The sequence below is a fragment of the Xyrauchen texanus genome, chromosome 45, assembly GCF_025860055.1.
Source record: "Xyrauchen texanus isolate HMW12.3.18 chromosome 45, RBS_HiC_50CHRs, whole genome shotgun sequence".
In the NCBI taxonomy this organism is placed as follows: domain Eukaryota; kingdom Metazoa; phylum Chordata; class Actinopteri; order Cypriniformes; family Catostomidae; genus Xyrauchen; species Xyrauchen texanus.
The window spans coordinates 12,045,228-12,073,018 of record NC_068320.1 but is presented as its reverse complement, the minus strand read 5'-3'; the positions used below and the strand labels follow the sequence as shown (position 1 = coordinate 12,073,018).

Here is a 27,791-nt window from a genome sequence, read left to right as displayed (position 1 = left end):
TGACGTTGGTTTGCTTGGAACCAAAACAAGTTCTTCAAAAACAGTATTCATGGACAATTCTAATCTTTCCTTTACTAAGGTAATAACTGTATTTAGAAATAATATGAAACGTAGACAGTCTATTATTGATATGAGGGACAATAATAATATGTCCTTAACTGTCGAAGTCTGTTCACTTGAATTCTGACATTTGCTTTTTACTGCACTTATATAGCGCCTTTTAAGCCTTAACAGTATTCAAATCGCTTTACACTGCGTTTCATTCACCCATTCACACACATATTCATACACAAATGGTGGCAGAGCTGCTCTGTAAGGTGCTAGCCTACCATTGGGAGCAACTTGGGGTTCAGTGTCTTGCCCAAGGACACTTCGGCATGTGGAGTCGTGTGGGCCGGGATTCAAACCACCAACCCTGCGATTAGTGGCCGACCCACTCTACCAACTGAGCCACAGTTGAGAAATTACCTCAAACTCCGACATTTTCCAGATGCAAATGATATTCCAAAGCTGGCGGGGAAAGCAGAGACAGTCATGCTTACCCACATCGAAAGATGGCAGTACAGCGTCTAACACCACTGTTGTATCGGTGCTTAAAGTACACGAAGAAGAGCAATGCTAATGCTAGCTAGAGAACTTCTGAATGCCCTTTTAACTTTGACCACACAACTTTTTAATAACCCGACTTCTGCAATTACCTTTGTGCTTGTCATTGAAATTCCAAGAGGGCTGTATACACCATGGATGTCACCTTAAAAACAGTCTTTTGTGCTTTCCCAGAGCAGTTATAACACCGCAGAGAGAAGAGCAGAGATGTCAAGGTCAATGACATGGGTTTACTGCTGTGAACAAAGAGGGCAGGTCTTTTGTATAAGAGAGTGCACCTGTTATTGGTGTTATCATTCGTTTTTTACTATAGACCTGCATTTTTAACCCAGGGGTGAAGCTGTGCCATTGATTCTCCTTATCTAATGTGCTTTTTTCCCCTTGTTTGTTTTCTTTCACCCTGCACTTGATGGGTTTTGTGTACTATCAATATTTTAGTCAGAGATTAATTTCACTGTAGAATTTATGTGTTGGAAAAGCATTCAGCTATCAGATTACATTTATAAGGCCTCGCTCGACCTGGAGTAGTATAAGAGAGAGAAAGCGAGGCGCAGAAACAACACACACACTTTATTGAGCCAAAACCTATCAAATTCCCCTCAGAGTTGCCCTGTCGAATGGCTTTGTCATTTCCCTTCCCTTTCAGCGAAACTTCCTCAGCTTTCCTTCATTACCCACACATAGTGCAGCTCACCCTTTATTGAACAGCACTAATAGTCCTCCCACCCGTTTTCTATCTAGCGTGCCACTGCAGACTTTAGTTTTGGTTTAATCCATCCTCTCCAAAAGGCTATATGCTCTGTCACGCCATAAACAGATGAAAGTGCTGAAAGTGACCCATGCAGTAGGTGATGGATGAACCAACAAACACGGTACGCTGGCACAGCTCATTTGATCTCATTTCCAGAGATGCCACAAAGATTTGCATTTATCTGACAGAAATAATTTATTTAATTAAAATGATTATGTGCAGTCTCAATCTTGCATCGCTTGGCCGGAAAAGTGCAATAAACTGTTTGTTAGGTAGGCCGAAATATTCCAATGAAAATAATAAAGGCATCTGATGGATTTTTTAAATGTTTTATTTTAAAAGTTATAGTTCACTCAAGAATAAAATTAGGTTATTCACTCACACTCATGTTGTTTCAAATCAGTAGAGGTAGAGCGGGTCGACCACTAATCGCAGGATTGGTGGTTCGAATCCCGGCCCACATGACTCCACATACTGAAGTATCCTTGGGCAAGACACTGAACCCCAAGTTGCTCCCAATGGCAGGCTAGTGCCTTGCATGTGTATGAATGTGTGTGTGTGTGAATGGGTGAATGTGTCGCAGTGTAAAGCGCTTTGAATACCGTTAAGGTTAAAAAGGCGCTATATATGTGCAGACCATTTACCATTTAACATTCTGGCTAAAATCTTCTTTGATGCTCCACAGAAGACAGAAAATCATACAGATTTTAAACCAATTTTTTTGGTGAACTCTTTTGGGTCCATGGGTCAAATGTAAGAATATAATACAAACTTGTTTTGGTGAACACTTTTGGGTCCATGGGTCAAATATAAGACAAATCTAAAATCAAAGTAGAAGTGGAGCTAAAGTTGTCAACAAGATTGTAAACAGCATTTTTAAGTCAATACTATACTGAGCCCATCAAAGTGCCATTTTTTGCAAACATCAATAAGAGCTAGAGGTCTTGTGATGAGTTTCTCTAATAGGTTCCCACATAAAGATAATAGAATGGATTGATCAATGAAGCAGAGGAGATTCTAAGATTATGGTAGAACTGAATTATTTTAAATTAAAATGGCATCATTCCTGTTTACATAGAGCCTTTTCTCCGATAACTCACATGGAGGTCATTAGACAGCTTTAATGAAGATGAGGACTGAGTTAATGAAATGTTAGTGAGATTTCTCCAGTCATAAATCCCATGTTTACATTAAAGGTTAAAGACCACAGGATGGTTTCCAGAGCACAAATTAAAATCAGGGTTAAATGTCAACTTCAGTCGGTTTTCCGTTGACATTACTCCTGGGATTTGGATTGGGCATAATCTATATCAAGGGAGCAAACAAGATGGAAACTAACAGTGTTTTGATTATATCTGTGTGTGAATTTTCTGGTGCTCTGCTCTCTCATAGGAAAGAATAAAGCACAAACTAGATCTCTTTAATATCGTTTCTCCTAGTGTGATTTCATTTCTCAATGTGATTAAATCGAGAACCAATGTATGCAGTTGCTTCAGTCTCCTGTTTCTCAGATTTTTCTTCTGAGAAAAGACCAAGTAATCTCACATGTGTTGCTTCTGGAGTTTTAGAAGAAAGCTCAACAATGTCTCAAACTGTGCTCAGATTTGCCAAGATACCAAAGTCTGGAATCAGAAGTCAGAAATACAGATTCAAAAATTTCTCATCAAATTCTTCCAAGAACTAATTATCTGAGCTATGCTATGCACAATAATTGTATAGCTCAAGACACATACTGTATATAAACAATTGTTGCATTTGGTCTCTAAAAGCAATTTGAGTAAAAATAGTGACAAAGTTGATATTACGGAAACATAACGGAGTACTACATTAAATTCGACATGATCGCATGTGAGATTGACTTATTATTTCCTATTTTTTTTCACCCTGCTTTGGACCTGATGTGCCAAATTCCAGATACGTGCCACTATGTTCACTGTTTTGGTCTCTGTACTGTTATAGTTAGGGTTAGGTTTGTGTTAGGAGTATATTAATGTGTTAAGCTGTGCCTTTCACGTCATATCCTTTCTCAGAAGTGAATGAAAGTATGCAGTAGTCAAATTGCGCATGCGCACAACTGTAGTTCCAGCTTCGGGCACTGGGGGGCTGTTCAGAAATTTGGAAAGCATATAGGCAGATTTTAGAAGACAAAACTTTAGACCTCCTGTCTCCGATTTCCCTCTGAGATCAGTCTGTTAAATCTCCAGAGCTTTGAAAGAGCAACCTCTGAACAATAAACCTTTCCTCTGGGCTCTGGAACACAGATTCACGTCAACGCTTTATGGAGAGATTCCCACATCCAATGTCAGTGGCATCATGAATAACTAGATCCCTGCAAAAAATAAATAAATAAATAAATCAATCACATGCAAACAATTTCAGCTCCAGAAATGCACGTCTGCGTGTACCATATGCGTTGGGAATTCCGATCAATAACGAGATCTCCATCTTCTTCACGTCTAAGTGTGGCTGATTGATGGTTTATTCATAAGTATCCCCAAGGCCTATGGGTGCACAGTGTCGTCATCTAAAAATGCACTTACAATATTCAGTGTTGACAACAGCTGAGGACGAATTACTGAGTATACTTGTGTGACTTAGCCAAAGCACACCAGTGCTATTTAGTCCAAACATTGATTTCTATTATGGAAATTGCATCTTTATTAACATAAAAGAATAAACATTTGAGGTATATGGGTGGCTGCCAAGAAAGCAGAGAGAGTTGTCTTTGTAAGCAAGAAGGCTGGTTGAGTATCTATGTACTTTAATCTTGAGAAACTGAAGAAACTGCTCATTAGTTTGGGTTCTGTTAATGCATATTTGCCCTTTTAATAAGGAAATCAAGTTAATTAAATCTCATTGACGGCTACCATTATCATGGGATCCCTTGTGACTTCTAAAGTGAATTTAGACTAGAAAATAGTGGCGAAGAGCAAGATTAATCTTGTGGTGCTTTGAGAATAATAAGATGCATTTGCAATGTCTTCTTTCCGCTCCTTATTGCTGGCAATGAGACATTTGACCTCTTGTTAAAGGAAGCTAGGGGAAGTAAACTTGTCTTTATACTTTAAATGTAATCCACAGGGCAAGGTCCTCAGTTCTGTGTTTTTATACCTTCATCCTGAGTTATAAATTAGATGTTCCTCTGTGGACTCTGTGGCTCTATTTCATATGCAGATATTATTCGTACCGCCAACACGTCTTTCTCCTTATGTCTGGGCTAAGGAAAAGTGGCATGCATTTGTGCGGTACTCATCTCTTAAACAGGCCTGGGAGGACTCAACCCTGAATGAATGATGACCCGAGTAGGCGGAAGGCTTAAAGTCTCCCATTTAAGATCTGAGAGAAAAACATAAGTCCATAAAATCAGGAAAATTATAGACATTTCTTCCACTGAAAAGGCAAAAGGGGTTTTAGTTGCAAATTATGAATTAGGGTAACGTTTTGATAAATAAAACATGTGGGCAGGCATGAAAAAATTGAGATCCCCTTCTTTTTTATTTATCATTAGCAAGCTCACACAGAATCTGTGAATCTCTGCAGATTTTAACGGAATTGCAAAAGCCATCATTCACAATCTTCACACATCCCACACCCCATGATTCCAATGCAACATTTTGCACCATTTTGGCTAATATGATTTTATAGCTACCAATAAGATTGTAGTACTCTCAGCTCTAATACATTTTACCATGTTTTAATCCATTCCACAGAATAATGTAGATTTCCCAAAATCAGTACAGAAAATGTGAAATCAAAACTACAGATTCTTTCTGGACCTTATAATTAAAAAAATAAATATATATTTTTCCAATGCCAGTGAAATTGAGTTCTCTAACTCGCATTCAACCAGTGATAGAGCTCATGCTGTAGTCCAAGGAAGAAAAGTCTGTTACATCATTGGCATTGTTGTGTCTCTTAGTACACAGAAGAAGCCAACAATCAACAACAGAGTAGCCACAGAAGTTGAATACAATGGTTATTCAGCTAACCAAAATCCTGAGGTCCCTTTCCTGCCCCAGATTCCTCAGCCTCAATGTTGGGTAAGGGAATAGATCAGATTAGTTAATTAGACAGATTTGAGCTTGTTAATTCATGTCCCAGAGTCTTCAGACATGTTCCTCATCCATCTGGTAAATGACCCAAGAGAAGATGTGGTTTAATCGTCTCTCTCTCTCTCTCTCTCTCTCTCTCTCTCTCTCGTCTGTAAATCTTAATTAACTGCAGGAGCTCCCTTTACTGGATTTAAGCTAAGGCCTGAAAGCATATTGCTGAAATATGGAATTAATTGCCCTGTGCCACAGATAATGTGGTTTGACTCATAACTCATACACCTGTTTGGAAAAACACCTGTTTGAGGGAAAGAAATAGAAGAGAAAGAAACAGAGTGATGTTTGGAATTAACAGCGTACTTCTTACTGCGTGTTGCATAGTGTGTATATATGCCAAATGAATTATGCTACATGGTAGTCATTTGACCACTATATGTTTAATTCAGTGAGTGGCATCCAGTTATCATTTTGGATGTGCATACGCAGGGCTGCGTGATATAAGTGTGAAGCGATCATGTGTGTTCCGCAACTGCTTTCGGGTTCTCGAATTACGTATAACGTGTGAGTAAGGGCAGCTGGTGAACTTTATGGTGCCTTCCTAGGGTAAGATGGTGCCCCCCCTAGGGAGTTGGTGTCCTACGCAGTCTACGTAGTCTGCTTATAGGGAGCGGCGGTACTATACATACAGATATTTAGCAGTTTTTTATCCAATTTAGTGTATACGTTTTGTCAGTCTTATCAAATAATGAGTCATGAAAGAGAAAAATACAATTTGGTTTGGTATTACTTAAGATTTGTTTGTCATACTGGTCATGGCCAATTGCAACTGCAATCAATCCAATTGCATTGTGAAATATAGAATCTTGCAGTGTGGATGGTTGAATACGGCACATTTTGGCAAATGTTGTAGATCATCCAGATATTCCATACAAACTAACAGTAAATGTACATATTGTTCACAGTACTTACTGCATGCAACAACAATTGTAGTATGGGTAGTAACCTCTTCCAAACATATCTAGAAAGATATCTGTTACTTTATTTCTGTTTCAAAATCCAGTGAAATTTCTATCTAGACTTTTAAGACATCATTAGGCAAAACCAGAATGCATATCGATGAGTTCATGTCTATTTACAGATTTTAAAATTGTATTGTATTCAGTTCTCAAATACTGTTGTTTAAAATTGACTATATCACTCAATATTTGTGTGTACCATGTATTTTTGTGCTTGTTAGAGTATCGAGTTGTTAGCTTAGCAACATGCTAATGGAAAACTTAATTGGACATTTGTATCAATTTTTAGCGTTAGTAGCGACTTTCAAGCATTTCTTGTGAGGAGCACTATTTGCAGCACGTGCGAAATGTCTTTAAGAATGTTACTCCAAAGAGTGTTCCAAGTCAGTCACTTATGAGATTCCATTTTGGTTAGGTAGCTGCCTATGTAAACAGTAGGCGGTCTGTGTTATGTGTAATGAGCCTGCATAGAATGCTATTAAAACTGAATATTTCTGGGCTTTGGAGGTCTAGTTTACTATTTAAACTTGTCTGAGTGGCAGTGATTGTGTCTGACTGTGTCATGTGAATCTCATAGCAGTCAGAGAGGTTGAGAAGTCCAGGCAGAGCTTTGCAATGCCAACAAACACTAAACCCTCCTCCCTATAATGAGTTCTGATGCTAAGCTTGAACACTGCAAGGGTCATTTTGCAAAGAGACAAGAGGCAGGGGCAAGAAAACGTTTACTTACTTAAATGGAAAGGTCATTAGTGCAGAGATACAGAGGGCCTTTGACAAATGAAGTCAAAGCCACTTAGTGTCCCCTTCCACAAGCGAATTACCGTATAATACATAAAACTGTACTCATCTGCTAAGGGACTCAGTACAGTCACTCATTGCTGGCAAACTGAACTTCCTTTTAATACGGTTTCCAATGATGAAAATGAATTGCTCCCTCATGCTTAATTTTTCATTATATTGTCATTTTACACTAAATGGCGTAAAAGATTTAATTTGGAAAAAAAAAGGTAATGTCTTTTCTCTTTGCTATTTGAGTAATTAGATTGGTAAGCAGTCATTAGCTCCCTCTCTGTGTAGCACACAAAGCCATCAGGCAGTGAGAAAACTGACTTCTTGCCTCCATAGACACATGATGAAGACCTTTTCATTTATGAAGACATAATTTTTAATGAATATGAAGCTCTTTTTCTCAGGGAAACTGTTGTCTTTATCCCACAATGTAGGTGTGTTCAGGTTTTTCTATCCTTATTGGGATATTTGGTCCCCATAATGTAGACAAAATCTAAATTGGGACATACCATAGACTTATATATATATAATATATAAAGCTCATTGGAATTATCATATATTTATCCCTAAATGAAACCTTTGTTGGATTTAAACAACAACAACATCATAACAAGAACATTATTATGTTGATCTATTTTAATATAACCTTTTTCCATTTATGAATACATTTTTCAATTTTGGGTTTAAAAAAAATGGTCTGAACTTATATAGCGCTTTTTTTAACCTTAGAGGTTACCAAAGCGCTTTACACTGTCCCAATCACCCATCCACACTCACACTTACACCAATGGCGGCAGAGCTGGTCTGCCATTGGCAGCAACTTGGGGTTCAGTGTCTTGCCCAAGGACATAGGACAATAATTATATATATATATATATATATATATATATATATATATATATATATATATATATATATATATATATATATATATATATATATATAAAAACATAATTTAGGATGTCCTTGAATGTCCCCAAAGTGAGGTTTGTCAGATTTAGAGCACTTTTATGAACACATTTGTCCCCAAACTAGCCTATAGCAAAGTAAGCACAGACAGATACTGTACACAGACACACACAGAAGGAAAGTATCCAATCACAGCAAACCCAGATGAGTACAGCTTTGGAGGGATTCTCCTGCTCTCTCTCTCTTGTTGTGTGTACTGAGTTTCCTCAGGCAATAGGTTCAGCTGTTACATTAGACATTTCCACCCGTTACATGCCACACTCACATATGGAGCACATGGTGCTCATGCATGTTGCCCCACAGGGAACATGTGTCAAGGGCTTGTCTCAGGTGCCGTTGGTGGTTTTGTGAGGTGTGTGTGTGTTCAGGGATACTCGTCTATCAGCTTTGAGGTAAAACAAGACTTTTTGTATGTAGAAGGAAGGAACTTCCCTCTCAGCTTCATTTGATATTTTTCAAAGAAATCTAGACAAGAAACTTTCCTACTGTCACACTCTGAATCACTAAGCTAAGCAGAAAAAAACCAAACGCTTTTCCTGAAATTCTGAATGATAGCATATTTAAACATATTCTAGCTCTCCATCAGGCTGGAAAAAGAAAAAAAATCTATGTAAAATTTTACTAAATTCTTGTGTTTTATTAATGTTTCATGTTCAGAGTACATATGTGGTCTCTTTTAATTTTACTTCCATAATGTTATAGTCCTATGAAAAATTTTATATTGTAAGGATGTTTTCATAAATAAGGCCATGAATCATTTGTATTTATCAATGAATTTAACATAGCAAGTAAACACACACACAACTAAATCAATATTTGGTGTGAGTTCCCCATGCCTTTAAAACATCACAAATTATCCTACACAGTTTTTGGAGGTTGTTGGCAGATAGGTTGTTCCAAGCATCTTGGAGAACTTGCCACAGTTCTATTATTTAGGCTTCCTCAGTTGCTTCTGTCGCCATGTAATCCCAGACTGACTCATTGATGTTGATATATGGGCTCTGTGGGGGCCATACCATCAGTTACAGGACTCCGTGTTCTACTTCTATTATTTTCTATTTGCAAAAGGATTGTTTGGAAATCTAAAATTGATATTTCCTATTAACAAACTAAAACAGAATATGTAAAATAAAATGTTAAGACAACTGTTTTTGTGAAACATCTAATGTGCCTGAGACATTGTGATTACATTTGTGTGATTGTATTTATCAGGAATGATTGGATAAGGAAAGGTGGGCATATCCATACTAGAATGGAGCCAGGTGGTTGGAGGGGAGGGGTTGAAATATCAAAGACTTGGTGATGTCAGCCAAAAGTCGTTTCAGAGGCTGAGCAAGTTATTGAAATTTGATGGAAGATTATGAAAACCAACATCTGCGTAAAAACAGATTACTTTACAGATAAATTCATTTCAGTTTATGGATTATAACCCCATTGATATTACTGTAGCCTGAGAGTTTGTGGGTTATTGAGATCTCCATATAAACAAAAACATAGGCCCCTACGGGCACCTTAATGCAATAGTTCATGCAGAGGACAGTCATTACTCTCCCAAAATGGATCTTCAAGGTTTAGAAGTAGTTTAAAGTGGATATAGAGGTTACTTCCACTCAAAACTGTTTACTGTCTGCAGAAGTATCTGAGCTAGGAGTAGAGATCCCCACAGGATGCTTCTAACCGTGCTGTCAACAGAGCCATAACGTAGCAGTCCTGTTTATTAATGGAAGAGAGGCCAAGGTCAAATGGTCAGAGCTTTAGGCTGCTAATGCACATCCATTTCATTACATGCTCTTAAATCTGTCTGCCTCTGAGAGACTTGATCAGAAATCCCTTTCAGAGTGATGGCCCAGGCCCCATTGATGAGTACTGATTAAAGTTGGATGAAAAAATTATGGGGGGAAAAAAACCCATAATTCCTCCCCCAATTTACTCTCATTTTCAAAGAGTTCAAAGGAAGTGACAGACAGCAGCATCCATTAACTAACAGGAGGAGAACAGATTTTGATGGCTGCTATGTTCCTCTATACAGTAAGATTAAATCAAATGTACCTGCTGTTGACAGAGACTCCTTATTCTAATGACCTTCAGAGAAAGAATGAGAGATTGAGTAAGAGAGAGACATTTAGCTTTGATGGCGATACCAGGCACTTTGGTACTAGTAATATTAGTGAGCTCATCTCTGATGCAGTGAAAGAGGAAATTGATGGCCTTTTGATGTAATCCTTTCTTCTATTATTGAATTATTCCTAATCATTTTTCCCTTTTATTAAATTGGATTGGCTGAATGTTCTTAATCTGTGGAACAGGACTGCTTGAATTTTGGATTAGAGGTAATCTGATTTGGCCACTCTGGAGAGCTGTTTACTCCTTCCGTGGAGAATGATAAACTTAGCAGACATTAAAAAAAAGAGCAGCCATTTGGAATGCAGCACAGATGCATCTAGCAGACAGGAATCTCATATCGGAAAGTAAACAAACACATCATGAGTATTGATCAAAACAATACCACTCATCTCACATTGTATAACACAATAATATTAGTTTACTTGTTGCTACTATTCAACCATGAATCAAGAAAGTCTATGACTAGAAGACCTAGTTAAAGGAAAAAATTATATTGCTGCCATTATTTACTCACCCTTCTAAAAGTAGTCCATATGATTTACAATATGTGCAATATTCTGAAGCCATAAGATTTTAGTGAGGTTAACGCATTGAAGTAACCCTCAAAGGAACCTACCGTAGGCCTCAAATGTCATTCTCGTATTTGCATATTCAAACTGAGCAAATCCTATTTGATTTTGAGACACGTGAACCAATGCCATTTGGTGTCAGTCAAATCTTGATGCAGAAAGTTAAAAAATGAACATGCATGAATGACACCGAAGAGCTACGACAGAGGGCAAGATTTTCAGTGATTAATGAATTTCTGGCTTTTTCTTACACAAAGCTATCATATGAACTTGACTTATAGCACACTACTTGACTACTTTTATGATACATCACTGGTGTTTTTGGTCATTTCTGGAGCTTGACAGTACCTGAAAAACAGTACTTTGTCAAACAAGTTTAGAATGATATAACGGTGACTAATGAAGGTGAAGTATTCCTTTAAGCTCTTGAAAACCTCTAAGATCACAGAATATCAGTAGTCTTATCCATCAGCATGGACTATTGTGAAATATTGTTGGTAAGTCAATGTGGTACTCCTAGTTTGTGTTTCGGTATGCTACCCATGCAGTAATGGTGTGACCCAACTAACCCATCTTTCAGTACTCCAAATTTATTTTTATCCATCCCATATCTTACCTGCCACATTCTGTCTGGTGATTAAGTTCAATGACGGATGCAACCGACCGCCAACCCCAGAGCATCTCCGTTATTGGAGAGGGGCCTTATGTAAACAGACAGGGTATGAATAGATGGTTGTCCGCTCAGGTTTAAACATTACATCAAATTAAACTACATTACTTTCTTGTGCTCCCCAATGGGATTAGCATACAAATAGACAGTTGTTCACAATGTGCTCATAATAAGGGAGGAAAGTATTCTGTTTCTGTGCACATGCAGAAAAAGAAAGGGCTTAGTCAGTGAAGAAGTGAGAAAGGAATGAGATGGAATATCTTGGAGGCTTGACTCGATATAACAAGGGTCTTTTTGGCTGGTGAAAGAACCCCAATTTGACAGGTCTTGGGAGGTAAGAGCGGTTGCCAATCGACAGTTCAGATGCCAAAAGCAGCTATGCATGACTCAATATGCCACAACAGTTAGCACCAAATAACCTCACTGATCTTGTGATGGTGCCATCAGGAGAATGAAGAGATGCCCCCTCTCTCTTATTCTTTTGGTGTCCAAAGAGGGTAGTGTCTTTCCGTTAGCAAAAGTCAGAAGAGTCTCTTAATCTGATTTTTCTGTTTTCCACATTATGCTCCAAAACAGCCATTCAAAAAATGCAGCAGAGGGTATCACTTCAAGGTACCTTTTATGCAGAGTTTGAAGCCACAAATTGATCCTGATCATGGTTCTGCATAGCTCATTAGTGGCTCTGAATGGACAAATGATGAAACAGTCATTGTATACTGATATTTGAATGGCTTTTTAAGTGATCCTTTTGAATGTGTTTGTCACAGTGAAAGTCTAGATATGTTGCTGTGGTCACCCAGTATCAAAAGCTTGGCTGGTGATGTTTGGTAGGGTTTTTAAAATCCCATACAAGTTCAGAGGCAGCTAAGTCTTGTTGATGAAAATTTTAGCTCAAAACATTGTGCCATAAAAGGCAGTTTCAGTTCAAATGCACTTAAAATTAAAAAAGTCACATATAGGTTGGAACTCAGATGAAATCATAAGCATCACAGATCAGAAGTCTGGTGAAAAGTGTGCTGGAGGAGCAGCAGTTTTAAATAGAAAGCATTAATATGGAAAATGAAAAGAACTTAGAAGATATCCCTTTGCACTTTTCTTTCCTTCCATGTACCTGCCCTCTTGTGGCTCTTTGCCCTTTCACACAAGCCTTCTTTTCAACTCATTGGTCACTTAGTTCAGCCTGGAGCTTTACATTACCAGTGCATTTCATTCTCATTCTCCACCTTCTTCAGACCTTTTGTGCAATGCACACTGCTTTTCAACTGCTCACACGTGGGTTACTTTGTCTTTCACTCTTTTGTTTCCACTCCAGTTGGAAGGCTCCACCAGCCTTTTTGTCCAATGTACACTCACATTCTAGGTGCCAAACTGGATTTGAATCATGATCTTCTTCATCCCCCAAATGCTGACTTAAACCACTAAGCCAGAGGATCTTTCACTCAAGATGTTGTTTTTTAATAGAGGTTATTCCTCAAAAATCACTATGACAAAGTTATAATTGTTTTTAAACGTTTAGAATGAAGCTTGCAATTAGTTGGGTTCTTTTTCTTAACCTTGCAAGATCGAGATTAGAACCCATGATTTAATAATAATAAATAAATAAATAACAAAGTATGACCATTTTCATCACTCAGTATCGATTTGAACCACTAAGCCAGAGGATCCCTCTGATTTTATGCTAGTTTTACCTAATCTTATTTCTTGTACATTTCCACAACAAAGTCATAATTGTTTTAAGTCTGTTATATGAAGCTTGAAATTAATTGGGTTCTTTTTCTCAACCTTTGCAAGATTAAGATTTGAACTGGACTGGATCATCAAGCCAGAAGATCTTTCACATAGGATGGCGGTTTTTATCTCAAATTATTTCTTAGCACAATTACCACAGCTAAGTTATAATTGTTGTGAAACCCATAATATGAAGCTTGAAAATCATTAAACCCATGATTTCAAAATAACCTGTGGTTCTTTTCACCACTCAACACTTGTACCACTGAACCAGAATGTCTTTCGCATGGGATGGAGGTTTTTCAACTGATGTTATACCTCAGAAATTACCACAAAACAGTTATGTTCAGTAAAGTTCTGCTGTTTCAAAATAAGAGACCCCCCAGCCCCCCAAGATTTTAGCTATTTAGCTCTGAATTTAAAAATGTTTTTTATCTGTTTGCAGGTAGCGATCAGAGGGGTGATGAAAGCCCCTGTTCCCAACACTCCAGTATTTAAAAAAATTAATATTTAATTAATGTTTGATTGTTTTATTTCAACCATGTGTTTTGAAGAGTTTTAAGAAAATCAAATAATATTATATCTGATCTATATTTGTATACTAAAAAGTTTCTTTGGTATCAAGTCATTTTATTAATGATAAGAATTGTACCAAGGAATTCACCTTCTAAGAGGCTAAGTGAGCCACTGGAAACCATGGTTTTCCCCATTGCTGAGGTATATGATGTATTTTTTATTTCCACATCCCTCTTAGTGGCACCACGGTGAGATGTCAAATGAAGATGTGGCACCTGTGGATTTATGGTTTAGACACCCCACCATGACCATGTAGGACATTCATTAAAATGTTTACCCACCGAGCTGTTATCACAGACCCAACAAACCCCAATCTGAGAGATGGAACCTGAATCTGAACTCTCTTTTTTGATATTGGCCTCCCAGGCTAATGCATATGCATTACAGAGAGCTTCTTGAAAGTGCTGAGACCACTTGTACAGCTAAGGATATCTATCTCAAAAGAGCTTGAGGCCCCATTGATGTCTAGGAGCTTTGGAGTGGAGCACTGCCATATGTTCAGGAAGACCTGGCTGCGTTTCATTTGGAACACATCCTGATGGTGTCCCTCAGCTTCTTTTTATTTAATTTCTGGGCTAAACTAACCTTGCCACAGCTAATGTGTGTGACTTAAAGGAGCCTTGAACCCATATTATTTTCAATTGTGGCTTGAGCTACTTTTGGAACTCGTGAGCATGGCTCACATTATGCCCTTCCTAAGCAAGGAGTTTTGGGTACCCTTTGCCTGAAGTTAATCTTCTGAAATATTTTTCATAGACAGCAGAGAAGTAAAAACAGATCATGCCATTTCAGACTGAATAAATGTTTATTGCAGTTGCCCTAGTGTAACCATGGTGATGAAAGAAAGTCTTTTGCAGAGACAGCCACCTTTTTTTAGATGACATTTTCTGTTAAAACAAATTCCAAAGCCATGTCATTTACTCTTAGTAAAACAAGGCACAACAACAACAAAAAATAATGCCACATTGACTCACAACATCAAATGTGATTTTTCTTTCTCTAAAGAGTGCAAGGTAGACGCTTCTTATATTTGACAGGTCACATAGGGTGTTAATATTCCAAACAACAGTTGTCATTTGGATACAACCCAACAACACACTGCTCTGGTGTGGTAAAGGATACTGTCCTCTGACAAACTCTCTCTAGATAAACTATCTACAGTTGTACCACAGGGAGACGTGGAGAGAAGGATATAAACGGAGGAAAGGCTTCAGGTACGCAAGTCTACACGGAACCTCATTCACACATTAGCAGGATATTCTGGGGAAAGTGGAAGTCTACTGTGAAGCAAAGAAATATACCCACCCTAAACACACACACAGAAACCACCATTTGCACTGAAGCTGAACTGCTCCACTTCTTAGACAGCCCTCCAGCTATTCCGAGTACCATGATGCATAAAGAAACTACATGAAAAAACACTTGTGTCCCACTAGTGTATGAATGCGGCTTCATGTCACTTCTTCATCCATATACACACACTTCTTGTGCACATACAGTATGTGTTTATTATATTTTTTTAAAACTCCCCACTAGTATTAATGTTGTATCTCCAAATGATGCAGTCAAAGCACATTTACACGGTATGTACTGAAGCCTCAGAGGAGCATTTCCATTGAGTGCTAAGGGGAAGAGAAGTGTAGATGATTTATACCATACACTCTACAAGAGAGCATGGAGGTTCATCATCTATAAATCATGCTAAGAACTTCTCGAAATACTTATGAAATTATATGCTGTATGTGATGGTTTCATACCGGCCCCAAAAGCTTGCTGGTCTCTACTCAGGAACCAGTTATGTCAGGGGGTGGAAGGAGTGATTGTTTCATCACCAGTTAAAATTTACCAAACAACAGTAGATCCTGTCGCAGTTCTTAATCACACTATAACCAATAAAAACCCCACGTAAATGTCAGACATCAAAAGCTTTGAGGAAACGTGGACAAAACAAACGTTCAACTTGTCATATGGTCTTCAAGAGAAGGAAAAAAATCGACAAGGACATACGGAAAGAAATTATGCACGCTGGTGTTTGGAGTCCTTTGCAGCTCATCTCAGTAAGTTATTATTTTTGCCAATTTTGTTAGCTTTCATTACACTCTTCCCATCTGATTTTGAGCAATGTTTTGTTCAATATTGGGGTTTTTGACCAGCTACTCGCTAATTTAGGAAGCTCACGGCTATCTGTTAAGTAAACTGGTGTGATTTTCAATCAAGATGTAAACATAATATTATATGCTATGGAAAAAAATCCAAATGCATCCATCTGCTACACCAATGTTAATAACATTCCACTGGGGGCCCTGGGTAGCTCAGCGAGTAAAGACGATGACTACCACTCCTGGAGCCGTGAGTACGAATCCAGTGCGTGCTGAGTGACTCCAGCCTGGTGTGCTAAGCAACCTAATTGGCCCGGTTTCTTAGGGAGGATAGAGTCTCATGGGATAACTTCATAGTGGTTGCTATAATGTGGGGCGCATGGCGAGCTGTGCGTGGATGCCGCGGAGAATAGCATGAAGCCTCCACACACGCTATCTGTCCGCGGTAACGTGCTCAACAAGCCACGTGATGAGATGCACGGATTGATGTCTCAGACGCAGAGGCAACTGAGATTCGTCCTTCACGCCACCATGAGGACTTAGACCATATTGGGAATTGGGCATTCCAATAACAATTCCACTGTTATAGTTTATAGAACTTAGCAAGTTTAAGTCACATTATATACAAAACAGTGAAATCTCGTTACTATGTCATCTTGAGCATTGATGTCGTCTCTGGCAATCTGTTGATCAATGTAATAACATTTGATTGCATGTTTAAATATTTCCTCAAAACAGGAGTAAAAGCTGTACACACATACTGTGTAACCATTTACGTAACCATTAGAGTTTCAAGACAGTGGAAAAGCGCTGCTGGTTTACGATAGGTCCAGACTGCCCCAGCCGTGTACCATCACGATTTCGGTGGAAAAGGGCTACGTATGGGCATGGTGAGGTTTTAACCAGCTCTGTTCTATATTCACTTATGATAAGTCATATGTTTAGTTTGACTTTTCATAGCTTGACACAAACTGGCGTAGTATTAGTGCAGTTTTTAATTATTTGGATTACTAGTTTTCATGTTAGCCCACACTTATTCCATTTAGCATCTGTGAATATCTGAATTTCTTTGCAGTTACATCTCTGGAGACATGACGAAATAGTGGAACCTTTGGTGTAACAACAGATATGTACTCACAGTAACCTTATTTTGTTTCAGTTTTGTCTTGAAATCAGGAACATTATGCCCTGGGCTTCTGAGCTTGCTGCTTGGCTGGTCTTTTCACAGCCTCGGATGATGTTGTTGCATGTTTTAACATGACAAACATACATGTGTGTCCTTGACTTCCAAAAGAGGACTGGGTTGTCAAGGTCTATTGCTTCTTTTGAGTCCAGTTTTATAGTCGATGCTGGTGATATGTGGCACGAAGACAGGGATTTAGATATTTACATTTACATTTATGCATTTGGCAGATGCTTTTATCCAAAGCGACTTACAGTGCGCTTATTACAATGACAATCCCACCGGAGCAACCCGAAGTTAAGTGCCTTGCTCAAGGACACAATGGTGGTGGCCGTGGGGCTTGAACCAGCAACCTTCTGATTAACAGTTATGTGCTTTAGCCCACTACGCCGCCACCACCACCACTCCACATTTAGATGAATGAACAGAAATAAATAATACTCCAAATACCTTAAAGTGGCCTAAACAACAGAACAGAGGAGTATAGAAGGATCACACTTACTCTAGCAGCTATTAACACATCTGTGGAAGACATGGAGAGTTCATTTATGTGTATTCTTTCAGAAGGGGGGGGGGTAATTAGAGGGCTTCCCTGTGTGTCAATGATGGGGAAAAGAAGAACTGATTGAAGAGCACTCATCCCACCATTTCCTGTCTGAATGCTTGCAAAAACGAGCCCATCTGTTTAAACAATGCACAAGTCCCAGCATTTAAACAAATTCGTTAAAGTGATTGGTCCTGTGTTTACCATAAGCAACACTCTGTACACAAGATAACAGGCTCATCTGCATATGCTAATTAGGGTAATTAGATATGCTCAAAGAGTCATTTCTATTCAGCCAACCTACAGGCAGTTTTAGGAGATCATCACAAACAAGGCCATGACATTGGGGGGACTAAACCATTTTGGGGGTAGGGAATCATTGGTGTTAAGGTCACAAATATAATGGTCCTCTTTGTTCCTTTAATATATTAAAGGTGCTGAATGCAATAATTTGCTTGAATAAATGCTTGAAATGCGATAAGGCCAAAAAAATTATAATTTTTGGTTTTAAAAGATACATACATTTTTTAAGTTCACACAGTACAAGTCAAACCCTGTCTTCATTGCTAGCAATTTGCCTGTTTTAGTTATTTTTTTATTCTTTTTTGTGCTGTCTCAAAGAAAAGATGACATGATATAATTTAAATTTCATTTAAATTATATATTTTTCAAGTATGAGTGAGTAAAAGTACATTATCTATTTTTAGGTGAACTAATCCTTTAACTGGTGGCTTAATTTTGAGCACAAACCTGACAAGTCATACTCAAAATAAAATGGTCTCTTTTAAAAGTAGACTCTTAGGAGAGCTGTACAAAATTCAGAATTAAAGACAAAGAAATTATTTAGAAAAACTTATGGCAATGGGGGTATGTGGCGAGGAGGGCGTGGCCGGGCCGTCAGGATGGACGCCTGCCTCGGAGAGTTGCATACAGCTCACAAACATGCATTCTGCGTTGGGCCGGGAAGGTCAACTGTGTGAGCGTCACATGGAGCTGTGTGTGTGTGTCTGTCGGCGCGTGTGTGCTAGATAGCACTTTGTAAGTTGAGTGAACTGTCCACCTGACAATCTGGCCATTTCTGATTATTGGGGGGGGACTTGTACCCCTCAAAGTATATTGTGGTTACGGCCCTGATCACAAGTAATTAAATCAATCACATAAAGGCTAATATATGCACAACAAATGCAAGGGCAGCAGGAGAGACAGATTTAATGTCACAAACAGGAGAAATAAACCTCATCACCAGCAGCATCTCCTACTTTAGGACATACCTTACCTGCATCCTGATTACATGTGCAAGATAGTGATGGGTCATCTCCAAAAACAGTAAACTAAATCTCCCTGTAAATGTCTTGTGGTCTTCTAGTGTGCACTGGATTGGTTTGTTAGATGCTGATGGTGTCGTCACATAAGTTCGATGGAAGGAAAGAGAGAAGGAGCGTGAATGGAAAGGGGGATTTCATTTTTATTTATGTCAGTTTTGGGCAGATTGGTTGGTAAGTGGGCAAACATGAAAGTGCATATTTTTTCACTGTGTTGATTTTTGTTTTAGGGTGTCTGTAAAAAGAATAATAATCTAGGCTCCATTGATTCTTTCCTCCCTCGATCTCTCAGTTATTAATCAGGGCCTGCAGTCAAAAGATGGTGTGGTAAACACAGAAGAGGATCGCTTTAATTTGATGCTCTGATGCGTTAACAGAGAGCAGAGACAGAAATGAAACTGGAAACCACCAGCAGATCTGTAAAGATCTGTGTGTGTTTAAAGAGATAGTTCCCCCAAAGATGGAAAATCGGTCATAATTTACTCACCCTTTTGGAAACATGTATAACTGACTTATTTCTGTGGTACATAAAAGGAGTTATTTATAGCAGATTTTCCAAAAGGATTTTTCCAGGTTGTGCAGTTTACTTAATTAAAATGATCTAAAGCAACACAATTCTACAACATGATTTCATTGCATTTTATCCAATTATATTTGTAAAAATGTACGTTTATTTAATCGTTGGGCCTATATAAATGGTTTTTGTAGCATTGGTGAAACTGGGCAGGGTATTCCATTTCCCAGCCTAATTTTCCTTGAAATTATTTGTTATTTTATGCATTTTTGAGCAAAATGAGAATAGGAGGAGATTTGTTAATGTTCTGTCACTGGTATTTAAAAGGAGTGTCTTTTAGGCTGAAGTTTTGGGGGTTATCATTGTGATGAAAATTGGCACTTGTGCTTAGGTTGAGGATGGACTTCACATTCAAGTGATGTTTGATTTAAGTGCTGCTTAGCTCTATAAGCTGTTGCTATTCAATTGACAGTGCAACAGTTTCACTTTCCTTGCATGATTTCCTTGCACCTCACCCTGCATGATTAACTAAATAAATTAAGTTGGACCAACATAAGAAAATTTATTAAATTTAACATGATTAAATTGAGTTTGACTTACCTAATAAAGTTGTGTTAAAACTACTATAGTACCTTGATTTGATCTAATTACAAAATTAAGTTGCCTCAATAAAATTGCTTGTAAAAACTTCCTCAAATTCAATTAAAGGAATATTCCAGGTTCAATAAAAGTTAAGCTCAATCGCTGGAGTGTGTGGCATAATGTTGGTTACCACAACATTTTTTTTTTTTTTTTAATGTACAGTAATTTCAAATCAGATGATTGCAACACGCTCCAAAAAAGTTTACACAGTCGAGTGTTTACCACTGTGTTTTTTTTTTCTAATAACACATGAGAACTGAAGACACAAGTTTGTTAAGTTTAGAAAGTGGAATTTCCCCCCATTCATCCATTATGTAGGTCTTTAGCTGCACAATTGTACGGGGTCTTCATTGTTGTATGGCAAGGTTCCCCAATTAGTTTTCACCAAGGGCTATATTCTGTCAACAATACAAAGCCAAGGGCCACCGCCCTCGATGTTATGAAAATGTGTGCTGCTGCTAATATTATTATTATTATTACTATTGTTGTTTTGGGTTTGTTTTTTCTCAAAATTAGTAGCCTGTTTTATTTATTCACACAATTCAGAACATTTTGTTTGTATACAGAAAAACAAAACTACACAACTTTGCCTGTTGAAAAAAAAACTGAATGAAATAATGAAAAACGAAAAGCTTTAATGAACAATCTGTATCTCCATGTTCTCCATGGAACCGTTCCTGCTCATCTCCAAATGGGACCTACTCCCTGCACTTTCCCTAATTGCAGATTCAATTGTTAGACCTGTTAGCATTAATATTGCTATTGTTCTTCCTTTGATGAATGGGGTCAAACTGTACCTGACATTTACTCCCCATTCAATGAGATTAGTGACAGCGACGGGCTGAAGCAACCTATGATGTTGGGAATTTATGCGCTGTTGCAATCCTGAGACATTGATCAAGATGTGCACTATCCTGGTTCTTGATGATATTCATTATAAAAACGATGACTCACAGATGTAGGTGCAGCTGGCACCCCGAAAATGATATAATTGAACCGTTTGTACTGCAAGCACCTGGTCTGTTTTAGAATGGCTGCTTATGGGGTTTGTCTTAATATACATTATTTAATGAATATCATATTCTCCTGGCATTAAAAATAGCAGGGAGGTTAGGCAATTCTTTTGCACTAGGCTCGCAGTAAAATATCCCATAAAAAGTCTCTTTACATGCAATATTTTACTGTACACAAACGAACACACTGCTATTTTTATTGCAAGGAAAATATAACATAGTATTGCAATAATTTCAAAAAAGTAAAGACTGATTACTTATTTTTAATATTAGGCCTATGCGTCGTATCGGATTTTATACTGTACTATACATGTTATTCTTAATGTGCACTATTGTGCATGTGTATTTGTATCACAGAACCTTGTGTTATATTATCCAGGCATTGATCCAGACATTATAAAAAGAGTATTTGGGTTCGGGAGTCCATTTATTTGTAGCAAAATACTTGTTCAAATATAAACAGGATGATATTTATGCAACATGCATCAACAACATGGAAAGAACATAGTGAAACAGTTATGCCAAAATACAGCTGGGCAGGGCAGGACACTGGGAAAATGTTTATAGAAGAACAACAGTGAGGGTGAAATTGTTTTTGGTTTTTATTTTTCACAGATTCTGTGTTTATTTTGTCGGAGGTGCGTCTCGCAAAATCATCACAGATTTGGTGTGAACAGGCCTTTTGCGCGGGCCAAACATTTGTCTCTTGCATGCCGCTTATTAAGGTACCCTGCCATATGGTGTGCTTCATAATGCGCCACACATTCTCAATTGGAGATGGTCAGGACTGCAGGCAGGCCACTCTAGCACCCACACTCTCTGCTTACACAGCCATGCACTTGTAATACGGGGAGTATGTGGTTTGAAGTTGTCCTGCTGGAAAATGCAGGGATATTTCCGGAAAAGACGTTGTTGGATGGCAGTATATGTTACTTCAAAATTTGTACATATCTGTCTGCATTCATGGTGTTCTCAATTACCCATGCCATGGGCACTGACACACCCCTGGCCCATACAGACACTGGCTTTTGGACCTGACGCTGATAACAGCTTGGATGGTCCTTTTCCTCTTTGGCCCAGACAACACAACGGCTGTGGTTTTCAAAACTATTTGAAATGTGGACTTTTCAGCTATGAGATCGAGCCCAGAGAAGTAGCACTTCTGGACAGTGTTGATGTATGGCTTCTCCTTTTCATAGTAAAGTCTTAACTTTACTATGAAAAGGTCAACACATCAAGTGGTGTTGACTAAGAAAGGTTTAATAAAGTAATCCCAAGCCCATGTTCATGATATCCATGACAGATGAATGATGTTTATTAAGACAGTGACGTCTGAGGGATCAGAGATCACACACATTTCAGAAGTTGTTTTTGTCTTGCCCTTTACGCACTGAGATTTGACCAGATTCTTTTACTCTTTTAACTACACTCACCTAAAGGATTATTAGGAACACCATACTAATACTGTGTTTGACCCCCTTTCGCCTTCAGAACTGCCTTAATTCTACGTGGCATTGATTCAACAAGGTGCTGAAAGCATTCTTTAGAAATGTTGGCCCATATTGATAGGATAGCATCTTGCAGTTGATGGAGATTTGTGGGATGCACATCCAGGGCACGAAGCTCTCGTTTCACCACATCCCATAGATGCTCTATTGGGTTGAGATCTGATTACTGTGGGGGCCATTTTAGTACAGTGAACTCATTGTCATGTTCAAGAAACCAATTTGAAATGATTCGAGCTTTGTGACATGGTGCATTATCCTGCTGGAAGTAGCCATCAGAGGATGGGTACATGGTGGCCATAAAGGGGCCTAAAGTATGCCAAGAAAACATCCCCCACACCATTACACCACCACCACCAGCCTGCACAGTGGTAACAAGGCATGATGGATCCATGTTCTCATTCTGTTTACGCCAAATTCTGACTCTACCATCTGAATCTCTCAACAGAAATCGAGACTCATCAGACCAGGCAACATTTTTCCAGTCTTCAACTGTCCAATTTTGGTGAGCTCTTGCAAATTGTAGCTCTTTTTCCTATTTGTAGTGGAGATGAGTGGTACCCGGTGGGGTCTTCTGCTGTTGTAGCCCATCCGCCTCAAGGTTGTGCGTGTTGTGGCTTCACAAATGCTTTGCTGCATACCTCGGTTGTAACGAGTGGTTATTTCAGGCAAAGTTGCTCTTCTATCAGCTTGAATCAGTCGGCTCATTCTCCTCTGACCTCTAGCATCAACAAAGCATTTTCGCCCACAGGACTGCCGCATACTGGATGTTTTTCCCTTTTCACACCATTCTTTGTAAACCCTAGAAATGGTTGTGCGTGAAAATCCCAGTAACTGAGCAGATTGTGAAATACTCAGACCGGCCCGTCTGGCACCAACAAACATGCCACGCTCAAAATTGCTTAAATCACCTTTCTTTCTCATTCTGACATTCAGTTTGGAGTTCAGGAGATTGTCTTGACCAGGACCACACCCCTAAATGCATTGAAGCAACTGCCATGTGATTGGTTTATTAGATAATTGCATTAATGAGAAATCGAACAGGTGTTCCTAATAATCCTTTAGGTGAGTGTATATTGTGCACTGAAGAGAGTTAAACGCCCAAAATCCTTCCAGTTTTTCTTTGGGGAACATTGTTCTCAATGTGCTGGATTATTTGCTGAAGCATCTGTTGGCAAATTGACAAGTCTTGAATGATCCTTGCTCTTGAAGGACTAGGCTGTTGGAGGCTCCTTTTACAGCATACAGTATTATGACATGATTGCCTCACCTGTTTAACATCTCTTGTTTTAAATTGCCTTATTTCAACTTGTCAAATTGTTATTAGTCTTGAATTGCCCCTGTCTCAGCTTTTTTGGAGCGTGTTGCAATCATCTGATTTGAAATTCACAAGGTAAAACATCATATAATGTTTAGTTGTAGTGCTTTCAATATAGCAAAGAGTGAATATAATTTACAGTACAAGTCACTCCTTTTTGTTTTTATTAGCATTTTTTTCATACAACTTTTTTCGGAATTGGGGATGTACAATGAAAGTGAATGGGGACAATTTTTGGAGGCTTTAAAGGAAGAAATGTGAAGTTAATAATTTTCTAAAAGTTCTAACATTAATTATTTTGTTAAAACTTGTGTATTTGAGCTGTAAACACAGATTTTTGGCTTTTTTAAACAACAGGAGGGTAAAGTCAAAATAATATTTTGTGGTTTTGTGCCACAAATGCTGTTGATTTAGCTTAACTTGTACTGAACCTGGAATAATCCTTTAAGTAAGGGCAATGACATAATTTGAGTGTATTTTTCCTTGCAATAAAAGTGAATGGTGACTACAGCTGTCAAGCAAGATTTTCATTGAACAACAACTTAAATTTCCATCTGTTCTTCAGATAAAGCATTGGCTTCAGAACACTTGAAACAGTGCATAAGGTATAAGGACTACTATTATGATGCATTTATGATGCTCCTTTTTGATGCTTGACTGCACCTGGCCCCCATCCATATGGAAAATAACAGTGTAAACATTTTTAAAAACATCTCATTTTGTGTTTCATGGCAGAAAGAAAGTAACATGGGTTTGTACTGTAACAACATGTAGGTAAATGATGACAAATTTTCGGTGAACTATCCCTTTAAAAGTGAATCTTGAGATTTCGTGGTGTGGTCAAGAGTCGGCCGAAAGGCCATGGCATCTGAGACATCATTACAGCAGGGATAATTATAGAAACACCTGATGTTACCGTAGCAACAGAGGAGTTAGCATAAACCTGTAGTTCATATCTGCCTCCCACTGTGCCGTGTTGCTACGGAGACACCCTCCTATCCTGTTAGCATAACTGTGAACACTTTATCTGATCATTTTAGAGAGGTGCCATGACATCTCTTGATTGCCACAATGATCACATTTAATCTGCTTTTTGTCTCATGACATCAACTGATGGATAAAGAAATGTGTAAAAGCTATTTTACAAGGAAACCAGGAAAGAAAACTTAGTTTTCCTCTCACTCAGTGTTAGCAAACAGAAAACATGGGGATTAGAAAACTAGCTGACTAAAGGTTATGAATCTGTTCTAAACCCTAGTTAAAAGTCTCACTATCTACATAGTAAGCTACCTTTTAAGGCAGCATCGTAACTACCTGGAACCTTAAAAGTGACTCAAAAGGGAAAAGAGATTCTTCTACAAACACAAATATTTGTTTTCATGAGAACTGTGTGGAAAAAAAAATACTGTTACAATGGATTTCAATTAAGTCTGACATTAGCATGTTGCTAAGCTAACAACTCCATACTATGATCAAATTTAACTAACTGGATAATACTGCCCTAAAATCTGTCTGCTGTCTTTTCTTGAGCTAAAAACAGTTATACTGAGCCCAACAGAATTTGAAAGGAGGCGTTTATAGGTGCATTAGCTCCTTTAACTATTTTGAACTTGACAAGGCATTTTTAAAATGTGATGCTCATGGCGCAAGCTACTATAAAACAGTGAAGCCAAAGTTATGTACCAAAAAATTTAAAAAGGGAAAACAGAATGTATGAACATATCCTGTGTGAATTGCCCATTCAAATTTGGCCAAAACAAGGCATCTTACAAGTGATTTTTATAGCGATTTGGATCGTTTCAAAGTAGCTTTAGAGTAAATGATGCTGTATAGTCTGTTATGTCTTGAAGACCTTATTGAGCAGTTTACATGAATTTAATCATGATTTAAAAAGGATTTGTCTTTAGACCCCCAGTGAGCAAGCCAAAGGCAACTGTGGCACAGAGCACAAACTCTATAAGATAAGTTAACGGAGAAAAAATAAATAAACTTTGGAAGAAACTAGGCTCAGCTTGGGAGCAAGTTCACCTCTGGCTATACAGCATGTATATAATACCAATATTAGTTATCTCTGTGTAATACAAGTCATGTATTAATTGAGTAAACTGAGTAGATGTTGGTGGGCAATGATTAATGTAAGATTATTGATTGTGTCTATGAAGTCCTTCCAGAATTGACTGTGGAAATGCATGTAGATGTAGTGTCTTTTTTATTTGATAAAGGCTTAAATTGGCATTATATTTGTCTATTGTAGTCCATCCTATGACCAAGATGATACAAACAGAGGTCAGTGAGACTACTGTTATGAACAGATTGTGCATCGTAAACATGCTGTCTAGACCGGTGGCTCTAGAACAAAGCCAATGTTCTCAGGTTTGTGGGCTTACAGCTTTCATCAAGAGGAGAATGAGTGTGAATCTATTCTAACTGGAACTCAATAGATAATTACACTCTTTATGATTTCTGTTATTGTCACTGTGGCGCTCAGCTAACGAGAACCCAACATGATTCAACTGATGTTAATTTTCCAACATTCATAAGTAAGCCACTGTAATTATATTCACATATGCGATGACTTGCCCACGCAAATTTTTTACATTTACCAAGGGTATATTTCTTTCAATATTCTGGCTGCCATGGTGAATGAGAGTGATTGCGGTCTCCTCTCGCTGTCCAATCTGCCTCACAGTGTGAGGCACACGGCTGTCACAGGCAGAAATCCGCTTATACTCCCTCCATTAGAGGTGCCCTCTACCCAGCAAGATGACACCATTTCCCCTCTCTCACTCTTTAATTCCTCTCTGTGGTGTTGGCACTCACACAGACTTCTCCTGAGCATCTGGTGGTAACTAAGACATATGCAGAAGACAAAGAGGATAGAAAGCATCATTAATGTAACTTGTGATGTTTGGAGGTGCAGAGCCCACGGCACTTGTTCCAAATGGACAGGAGAAATGATTGGGCAGCTATGTTGTGTTTACAGTCAACGTTTTTTGTGGGCGAGGTTTGTGTTTAAAGTGAAACACTATTGACAGCATCTGTGGCATGCTGTTGATTACTAAAGAAGATAATTTTGATTCGCCACTTAGTTTGTAAAAACAAGCAACAGTCGCTTTTATAGTTATGCACTTGCAATGGAAGACTATGGGGCAAGTCATTCAAGAAGGTTTGAAAGCAGAAGTGTGCAGCTTGTGTTGTTTAATAGGTTATTGTAATTCTTCTGAAATAATATGTTATTTGAGCTGCAGGCGCAGACTGGCCATTGGGTATTTCGAGAATTTGCTGAAATGTGCCACCAAGTTATAAAAGCAACACAACCACCCACTCAACAACTTTTGGGCCAATTTCTCTTCCCAGTCTGCCTATAATCTTAATAGTTTTTTTTTCATGCAATACTGAAATTCCTATATCAGGCATATTCACTTAAAGTTCCAATAGGTCCAGTATCTACATTTCCTTCCCAGAAAAGGTCCTGATAATAGTATGTAGCTTACACGGTGTCATATGCTATGAAATTATATAATATATATTTTTGAATAGTTTTTATAACTTGCCACGTTGGCAGCAATATTACAAATATTAAAATAATAAAATAAATAATAATTAAAAAAAATTCTAAACAGTCAAAATAGTCTCTTCAAAACCGGCCCAAATTCAAGTCTTCATCAGTCGAGGGCACTTGGATATGAATATTAAAAGATAAGATCAACAGTACGCTTTGAAGATAAATGGCAGCAGTCCAGTTTGTGTTTAAATATTTTTACATTCAGAATATATTTGTATGGGACGTAGGAGGCCTTTTGA

The 27,791-nt window shown here is 38.2% G+C and overlaps 1 pseudogene; it reads right to left on the bottom strand.

Moving 5' to 3' along the window:
• Positions 1-4,578: 4,578 nt before the first annotated feature.
• LOC127637764 (staphylococcal nuclease domain-containing protein 1-like) overlaps positions 4,579-27,791 on the bottom strand; it is a 265,638-nt pseudogene continuing 242,425 nt past the window's right edge.